The sequence below is a fragment of the Macaca thibetana genome, chromosome 9 (genome assembly GCF_024542745.1).
Source record: "Macaca thibetana thibetana isolate TM-01 chromosome 9, ASM2454274v1, whole genome shotgun sequence".
In the NCBI taxonomy this organism is placed as follows: domain Eukaryota; kingdom Metazoa; phylum Chordata; class Mammalia; order Primates; family Cercopithecidae; genus Macaca; species Macaca thibetana.
The window spans coordinates 113,876,306-113,885,448 of record NC_065586.1 but is presented as its reverse complement, the minus strand read 5'-3'; the positions used below and the strand labels follow the sequence as shown (position 1 = coordinate 113,885,448).

Genomic DNA, 9,143 nt, shown 5'->3' with positions numbered 1-9,143 from the left:
TTGGGGAGTCACTGAATTAGGGAGAACTGTAGTGTTGGAGGTCATTCAGAAAAGGCAGGGCAGCCTGGAGGAGTGGCCCAAGCCTCCCCTGTCTCATTCATTCATCCTGTCACCTCTCATCCTCAGGGAAGAGACACCTGGCTTGGGCCCCCCTCTGTCTACCCCCAGCATTTGGGTGGCAACTTGGAGCTAATTCTCATGGTGCAAAATCTGCCCCCCTGGCTTGGCAAGCCAGGGCCTGTCCTCGTTCTCATTTCAGTGCAGGTAGAGTTTGCCTGTTTGTTTTTTCCCTCCTGAATAAATGCCATCCCTGGATCGAAATCTTAATGGTGGTAGGTTGAATTTCCAACTGGGCTACTTTGGAAATATTCCATGTCCTGAAAATTAGAAAGTAGATACTGCTTTTATGATTAACAGAATCCATCTAAAATGATGAAAATTTGCTTTCCAGCACATCTAAAATAGACCCTACCTGCCTAAATGTTCTCTGTTGTGTAAGGCCCCACAGCCACATGGAAAGGACACCCCTTGGAATGAGTCAGGAGTGGGCATGCCCCTCCACTGCTGACATTTTGGACAATGTGTTCAATCTTTGAGCCATAGTGTCCTCTGTAAAATGTGGGTGATGTTAGTTACCCCAGAGGGTGGCCAGGCAGGCTACATAAAATAACCAAGGTGCCTGGCAAGGGGCTCAGCACAGGATGCAGGCTACCTCCCACTCACACACCCATTGTCACCCCTGTAACTCACTATGAAATCAGAAGGGGGGTCCACTCTCTTTCTGGCCATCCCCAGGGCAAAGCAGTCTGTCTGGATAATGCATCACCCAAAAGGATGCTAAATGTCAACTTTTTGGAGATGGTGCCAGTTTTGGTTTGTGTGCACTGAATGATAAGCAACACTCTCACCATTTCATTCCATTTCTCCGGGGCCAACATTTACTAACATCTGTCCTGGGGCAACCTCCTGTCTCCACGGCCTTGGGAATCCCTGTAGAGCAGACAACAATGGCAGAGGTGCAATGTGCCATGTCTGTCCCATTGACTCTCAGCCGCTCCTTCACTGCTGCACTCCTCCGATCCACCTGCCACAGACTCTCCATGGAAAGTGGTTAGAGGTCAGCCAGGTAAGACTGAAAGGCTCCCCTTCCAGCCTTTCCATGCAGGCAGCATCTCACTTGGTTTCTGGCAAAAGGTAGGTAAGTAGATTCATCTGAGTGAAAAGTGCTGTAAAAGTGGTGGGAAGATGTGCAGAAATCAGGAATGTGCTGCCTCAGCTGATGGGCAGTGCCTTCCCATTAAACAGCCTGGTAAAGAGAGCTGCCAGCTGGCAGGGCCAGAGAGCAGGACTCTGCACACAGAGAGCTTCTAACTTCTCGCAGGTGTCTCCCTGCTTGTTCGTGTTGCTGAATGCCACTGCACAGCCTGACATTTCACCAGCTCCCAAATCTATGCCCCTCCACCCTTGCAACCCTTAAAGGATGTCCCAGCCATGGCTGGATTTACCTGTCACACTTTGACAATTCCTGACACTTATCAGTCATGTGACCCTGCCCCAGTGATTTACAGTCTCTGAGCCTCAATTTTCCCATTATTGATAATGGACATAATGAAGCCTACTTGTCAGGGATGGGGAAATTAAGTGAGCTAACATGTGAATGCATGCAACAGAGCTGGCACTTAGTAAGTGTTCAATTAATTTTTAAAAATGATCAATACATGATATTCGCATTAAAATCATTTTTGTGAAAGAAAATATAGTATCTAACACTAAGGCCAAGACGTTCTGATACTTGACAGAAGTTATATGCTACCCAAGGTCACCCACCATGGCCACCTGGTTTTGTGCCCAGCCTACACAACCGTCCATGGCTTCCCTGGGCCAGCTCTTACCTGATGCATGTCTGGAGTCCAGGGGAAATTTTTTTTCTGAGTTATTTCACTTAGGATACAAGGGAAATTCTTTCCTCAATTTTCTGTCCCCAAAGCTATCCAAGAGTTTAATTAAATCTTATGAGACTTAAGACAGGAGCACTCTGCCCTCCAACTGTCTTCTGAGCTCTATCTTTTCCCCGGCTATCTTTAATTCCCTGAGAGTTTTCACCTCTGAGGAGGGGCTCAGCGGGCTCAGGCTCAGATAGATGTCATGGGGCCTGCCTTTAGTGGCCCTGGGGGCTCCTCATGTTCCTCATGGGGGGTGTAAGGGCAGGATATCCCTTGCACCCCCTGACAGAAATACACCCACGTTAGGCTTTGTTTAACACAAAATGCCCCCACCAGCAGTATCCCTGTTAATGTCATACTCCAACCTGGTCTCCCTGCTTCCATTCTTGCCCATTCTCCCGCCCTCTTCATGCTTTGACCTCTAGAATATGAATCTACTCCTGTAACCCACCCCTTCTTAAAACCGATCAATGGCTCCTCTTGCCTTTGGACAAAATTCCAAGCTCCTTCCCAGGGTTTAGAAGTTCCGTCTCAGCTTGCCTGTACTTTTCTGCCCATCTCCCAGCTACCTCCTAGCCTAGCTTCAAGTCTCAGCTTAGACATCACCACCTCTGGGAAGTCTTCCTTGATTGCCCCGCCTCAGAGTGCCCATGGCCGTCTGTACTTCTGCCTTCAGGCACGTATCAAGCCCTGTGTGCTGCAATTGCCTGGTCACATACCTGTCTCTCTCACTGGCTGAAATAAATTACTCCTCCCAGTGTCTCAGTGCCTAGCCCAATGCTGGAAATGTGTGCAGAGTTAATGAGTTAACAGATTGGTGATGGCTCCTTCTAGAGACACTACCCAGATCTTTTTCAGCACCAGGACAAGCAAGCAGTTTAGAGCTCCCGCAAGACTCCTGGAGACATCAGAACTCTCCATTCTGTGGCCCAGCAGAGGTCTGTGGTTTTTACTGCTAATGGAAATTGAACTGGCAGATCAAAGGCAATGTCTCCTACAGCCCAGATTGCCAGCAGCCAGCACTATCAGAATATCAGTTGAATTGGTAATTCAAAATTAAGTGGATTAATGATTGACGTCAATTTGTAAAACCTGGTCTACCAACTCGCCTCCTGCAAACAGGGCCTTTCTTATTCTGGGTCAGCTGGGAGAATGGAGCTTCCCAGATGGAAGCTGGTTGAGCTCTAGCCATACCCCGCCCACCCCCGCTCCCAACCCTGGTTTTAAAGGGCCTCTGTTCTTAAAACTACACCATTCCTGTTAGATGTCTTAGAAAAGTCTTAGCACCTGAGATCACTTTTAAAGAAATAAACTCACGAATTTAAGCCAAAAGGGAAAAGCCTGGTACAATTTTGCACCTGTAACACATGAGTCACTTGATTAAAGAAATACTCAAATATCAAGTTTGTGATTCTCTCTGTGTGGGCAGGAAAGTGGGGGGCATGTGGAGGGTGAAAAATACCTCAGCGGCACTAACCTACAAATCCTAACAAAGGTCTGAATATTCTGGGGCTGTCCACATTTTGGAAAATGACTTTTTCCCATTAGTGTTTTATTTGATGGTCAGAGAGAGACTGAAGAAGGGAACACCTGCCGGAGGATTTCAAAGCCTCCTCCTCTAGTAGGTAAGGCTGGTTCCTCCACCTTTGTTCAGAAGTTGGGGAGGGAAATGGGGAACTGGGGTCCCACTGTGGCAGATGAGGGTGACTCCGCAGGAGCAACCCCTCCTGCAAATCCGCTGGTAAACTGGGCGTTGTAAATGCTTGGACAACGCGCTGAGAATCTGTAGGAGGAAAATGTCCCTGGCGAAGGCAGCTAACCTTGCTGGGGGTCTCTGCACCGAGCTGCAAGTCCAGATAAGGCACACGTTGCTCGGTCCACCCACACCCCCTGGCAGGTTCAGTAACATGATTCCAAGAAGGCTGGTCTGGGCTTAGGATGCCGCCTCCTCTTGAGAAGAAAGGACATGGGCAGCCCTGGGTCCCAACCGCGGCTCCTCTGTTTCTTCTTCCATTAAATGGGGACAGTCATTCCTTCCCCTGAGGCATTGTCAAGATTCGATAAAATCATTTACTTAGAGCAGGTGGCCGAGGGCCTGGCGTCCAGGGATGCACCCGGTATCCAGCCCTCTCCTAGCTCTTCTGAGAGGCAAGCATAGGTGTCTCAATGACTGTGACACCCAGGGCACCTGGGGTCACTCTAGGAATGCTTTTTCATACTGTTTTTCTTAGGCCTTTCCGGGAAAGGGACGGGGAGATGGAAAGAGGAGGAATGCAGCTCCATTGTTCATTGGGTGTACATAGAGAGACCTGGAGGACAGGTCGGGGTGGTGGTTGGCTCCCTCCCAGAGCTCTGCCGGGGTTGGACAGTGTGGACGTGGGAGGCAGGAGCCCAGGAGGCCACCTCCAGCCTCCCTCATGCCCTTTAGCTCAACTTGCCTTCCAGTTTGTTATGAGCAAGAGATCCTGGGCTGCATATTAATAAAACAATGGAATTTTTATTTTTCTCATAAATTACATAATTCAAACCTTAAAACACCTTTAATGAACAGTGACTGGGCATGTGACACTTAATAAAACTGGGCTCAGTTCAGTTTCTGCTTGACAGGCTACCAGCCGAGAATGTGCCTTACGAGTAAATGATTAAGAGGCGGAGATCTTTCCTGGGCTCTACTATTAAACACTTCAAAGGTTTCCAAAGTCAGATAAAATGAAAAGCAAATGTGTTTCACTGCCTCTCAAATGCCTCAAATGTTATAGCAGGTGCAAGCAATGAAACCTTCCATGGTGACAGCATTTTAGGGTCTGCAAAGTGCACCCGACTGAATTCTGGGAATTCTGGGCTGGCTTCATAAAAATTCATGATTTCCAATGAGGGGAGATGATCGTCTTCAGAGCCCATCTACATATGTGGCACAGAAGGAAAATATCACAGGGTCCTTTAGGTCATGGGTCGGCTTAACCCTTTTTATTCTGGAAGAGACCCCAGCATGGAACACTGCAGGACCCCAACCAGCATGGTCAGCCTTGTGCTGGCAAAAAGGGGACAAATCTCTGAGTCAGCTAGATTTTTCTGGAAGAATATTAATGGTCAGGTCAAGCTCAGGTCCTCTTTTCGGGGGCATGGCACTTTTTTTTTTGTATGTATACAGGCTTGGCACATATAGATCACATGGTTCTGTGCAAATTATTTAACTTCTCTGTGCCCCAGTTTTCCCACCTGTAATCTGGGGATAATTGTCGCACCTACCTCACGCTTTGGGGGAGGATTAAATGGGTTAACATGATAGAAGAACTTAGATCCTACAGCAGAATTCAATCCGTCTTCTCAATTCCTATTGTCCCGTTAGGAAAAATGAGTATGAAAAGTTAGCATTCTGCAGCTTGGCTGTTTGAGATTTTCATTTAAAATTTGCTATAACTTAGCTTTACAAGTCATAGTCATCTCTCACATAGACATATAATATTTTATAGTTTACAAAGGACATTCTGAGACGTTACCTCATTCCAACCTTTCAACAGTAAAGCATCAGCCATGGACAAAGGATGAGTTTCCAGCTCTGCTGTGGTTCTTTTGCGTAGTGATGGACCCATCCCTTGGACCCCTGTGTCCCGAGGGCACCCATCTATGAAATGGGCACAGATAGGCTGTCTCTGAAGCACTTAGGAACTAGCTCTACCGACAACTGCTGAGCTACCAGGGCTTACTGGCCCCAGCCTCATCCCACATTTTTTTAATTCAGGGAGGCCCTCAAATGGTCTTTGTGTATTATCTCAGTAATCTTGCAAGCACTTGTTTATGAGACCGCGATTTTTATGCTTCCCCTTTGCTAATGAGGAGGGCAATGAAATGGCATTCCAAGAGTCAATGAAGGAGAACCCCTTAGTTCTTTCTTCAGGGAATGACTCAGTAGCGATTGTTATCAGAGAACCTTCTCTTGATTTCCAGGCAACACAAGATTACTCACCTCCCCCCTCAATACCACATCTGGGTAGATGTGTGCTACCCAGTACACATCTCTGAAAGCGTCTGCAGGGTCTGCAGCACTTGAAATTGGGACATGGTTCATGAGTTCTTCACCACTTGGTGGGATCTTCAGGGAACATAGAGTGCGAGCATCTCACCTGCTACCTGCCCCTCCCTGCTCACAGGCAGAGCCAGCCTGAAGCAGAGATGCCCTTCTACAATATCACGGTTAGTGTTTTGACTCAGACACCCATTCCTCCCCACACACTCAAAAAACATGTTGGACGCAGCCTGGCCTCTGCCCGCTCTCTGCTCTTAGCATATGCCACCCATTTCTACTTTTCCAATCATCACAATTAAGGATACAATTTTAAGATGCGAGTGAAGAGGTAATTACCAGGATGTTTATCACAGCGTTATATATATGAGTGAAAAATACAAAACATCTTAAATGTGCAGCATTAATAAAATGTGGGGCATGCATATACCAAACAAATCAAGCATTTTAAATGAGATTGAAAGTAATATGAAGAAACTCAAAGAACATGTTAAGTTAAAAATAAGTATATTGTAATGTTTTATATATATATAGTATGATCCCTTATTTACTAGAAGTACATATTTTATATGTAAGAGATACGTAAGAGATACGTATGCCTATTTTAAAAGGTCCAAGAGGCTGTACATAAGTTTGTTAATAATGATCACTGCTTAGAAATATGATTTCAGATTTAAGATTTTTTCAATTTTCTTTTTTTTGGCCTGCCTGTATTTTCTGATTTCTCTGTTTTAAAAGCATGATTTCTTTTGTTATGTTAAAAATGTTTTTATTTTTAAAAAATTCCCTTAGAGTTTCATAGTTGAGAGTGACTTTAGAAGGCATCTAGTACAATGGTTTTAGTCCACGCAGGTAAACTGAGGTCCAGAGGAGTAAGAAGTAAGGTCTTCAAACTATTTGGTGGCAGAGCCATAATCAGACCCAGGACCTCTCCCTTACCCCTGTTCTTTCCATGATGTCTGTGACATCTCTGAGATTTCTATAAATGTATCAGGGACCTTTTCCATGGAACTGACTGCATGGAACCACTTTTCTTCTCAGTGAAACTAAGCATTTCTCAATTGGATCTAAAGCAAATGTACCTCATCCTGCATCTGTGTCTCCTTCTCCCCAGGTTCTAGCAAGCATGGTTAAAAGCCAATGGCACCAATCACTGTGCATGTACCAGGACAGGGAAAGAAGGGTGATGTCAGATTTCAGCACATGATGCTTGGCCTAGCTTTCATTTTGTTATAGTCTGAATGTTTATGTCCCTTTAAAGTTCATATGCTGAAATTCCACACACCCCCACCGCCTTTTTTTTTTTTTTTTTTTTGATACAGTGTTTTGCTCTTGTCACCCTGGCTGGAGTGCAGTGGTGCGATCTCTGCTTACTGAATCCTCTGCCTCCTAGGTTCAAGTGATTCTCCTGCTTCAGCCTCCCGAGTAGCTAGGATTACAGGTGCCCACCACCACTCCTGAGCTAATTTTTGTATTTTAGTAGAAATGGGGTTTCACCATGTTGGCCAGGCTAGTCTAGAACTCCCAACCTCAGGTGATCTGCCTGCCTTGGCCTCCCAAAGTGCTGGGATTACAGGCGTGAGCCACCACGCCTGGCTGATATGTTGAAATCCTAACCCGCAAGGGGATGGTATTTAGAGGTGAGGACTTTGGGAGGTGATTAGGTTAATAAAGGCACAATCCTCATGAATGCACTTAGAACTCTTACATTAGAGACCCCAGAGAATTCTTTCACTTTTTCCTCTATGTGAGGACATAGTAAGAAGGTACCATCTAGGAACCAGAAAGTAGGTCCTCTTCAGACACTGTATCTGCCAGCACCTTGATCTTGGATTTCCTGGCTTCCAGAATCATGAGAAAGAAATATTTGCTGTATTACCTAAGTAGTGGACCAAGACCATTGTTTATGCAGGGCTAGTATTTGAACACTGGCCTGACCTCAACCCGCCCTACCCCTAGGGTCAGACTGGTCCAGCTACATGGGTAATGAACAACATTGCCAAATGAATAAGTTGAGATTCTATCAGCTGTTTTTTTTTTTTTAATGGTATGGTTCTATCTAATTACTTTTTTTTCTTTTTTATGATACTTTAAGTTCTGGGATACATGTGCAGAACATGCAGTTTTGTTACATAGGTATATATGTGCCACGGTGGTTTGCTGCACCCATCAACCTGTCACCTACTTTAGTTATTTCTCCTAATCCTATCCCTCCCCTAGCCCTCCACTCCCCTGACAGGCCCCTGTGTGTGATGTTCCCCTCCCTGTGTCCATGTGTTCTCGTTGTTAAACTCCCACTTATGAGTGAGAACATGCGATTTTTTAAACAAAGATTCGCCTTAAGCATTTGTGGCTTTTTTCTTCTCACCCATCATGACTCAATCATTTGTTGATGTTAAAATGAAAGGTGGCTGTTTTGCTCAATTGCAGTAATTATTTCCATCAAGGAAAAGAGAAAACCTATGTTTCAAGCATCCACTTTAAGTGAAGCTAAATATCCTGGCGAGGCCACAGCAGTACATATGGATAGGAGATAGAGGACTTTGTTGGAGCTGAGCTTCCACCAAGGCCTCCAAGAGAGCAGGTTCAACCCGGTGCAGTGTCCAGCCCTCACCTGGACATAACACTTCACAGCCTCCAAAACCTTCATCTCCTAAAAGTTTCATGAAGATCCCACAGCAACCCTCTGCAGCCCACTTGCTATATTGCTTTGAAGATGGGGAGACAAAAATGTGAGGAGAGGCTGGGTGACTTTCCAAGTAAGGGACCCTGCCTCCTGCTATGGAATTTGTTTTTCCTATACTAGCTCCAGTGGAGAATTTGAGTAGCTGAAGGTCAGAGCAGTTAGACTGTGCTGACTCTAACTATAGGAGGCAGAAGGAACACTTAGAACCATTTAGGAATGAGGATGGAAAAATTAAACCATGGACAATGTCCCAGCCTCCCAAGTTCCGAGCTTAGGGCTTACATCACATGCACCATTTATTCTCCTTCTTTTTTTCTTTACATTTTTAAGCTTTACATTTTCCCAGAGTCTCAGAATCTTCACTTCTAAGAATTTAGTCCATAAAAATAGAAGCACAATGACCTAAAGGTGTGGATCTAGGAACACACACACAGAAGGGTGTTTAGTATAGCACTATTGTCAGGGCCAAAAAAGAAAATAAGATGAATGC

General features: G+C 45.4%; 1 protein-coding gene across 1 annotated transcript in view; it reads left to right on the top strand.

Moving 5' to 3' along the window:
* Positions 1-765: 765 nt before the first annotated feature.
* The window catches only part of SHTN1 (shootin 1), a 905,549-nt gene continuing 897,171 nt past the window's right edge, over positions 766-9,143 (top strand). The window contains exon 1 of the mRNA XM_050803967.1: positions 766-769. The gene's annotated coding sequence lies outside the window, so the exon portion shown is untranslated. The remainder of the gene's footprint in view (positions 770-9,143) is intronic.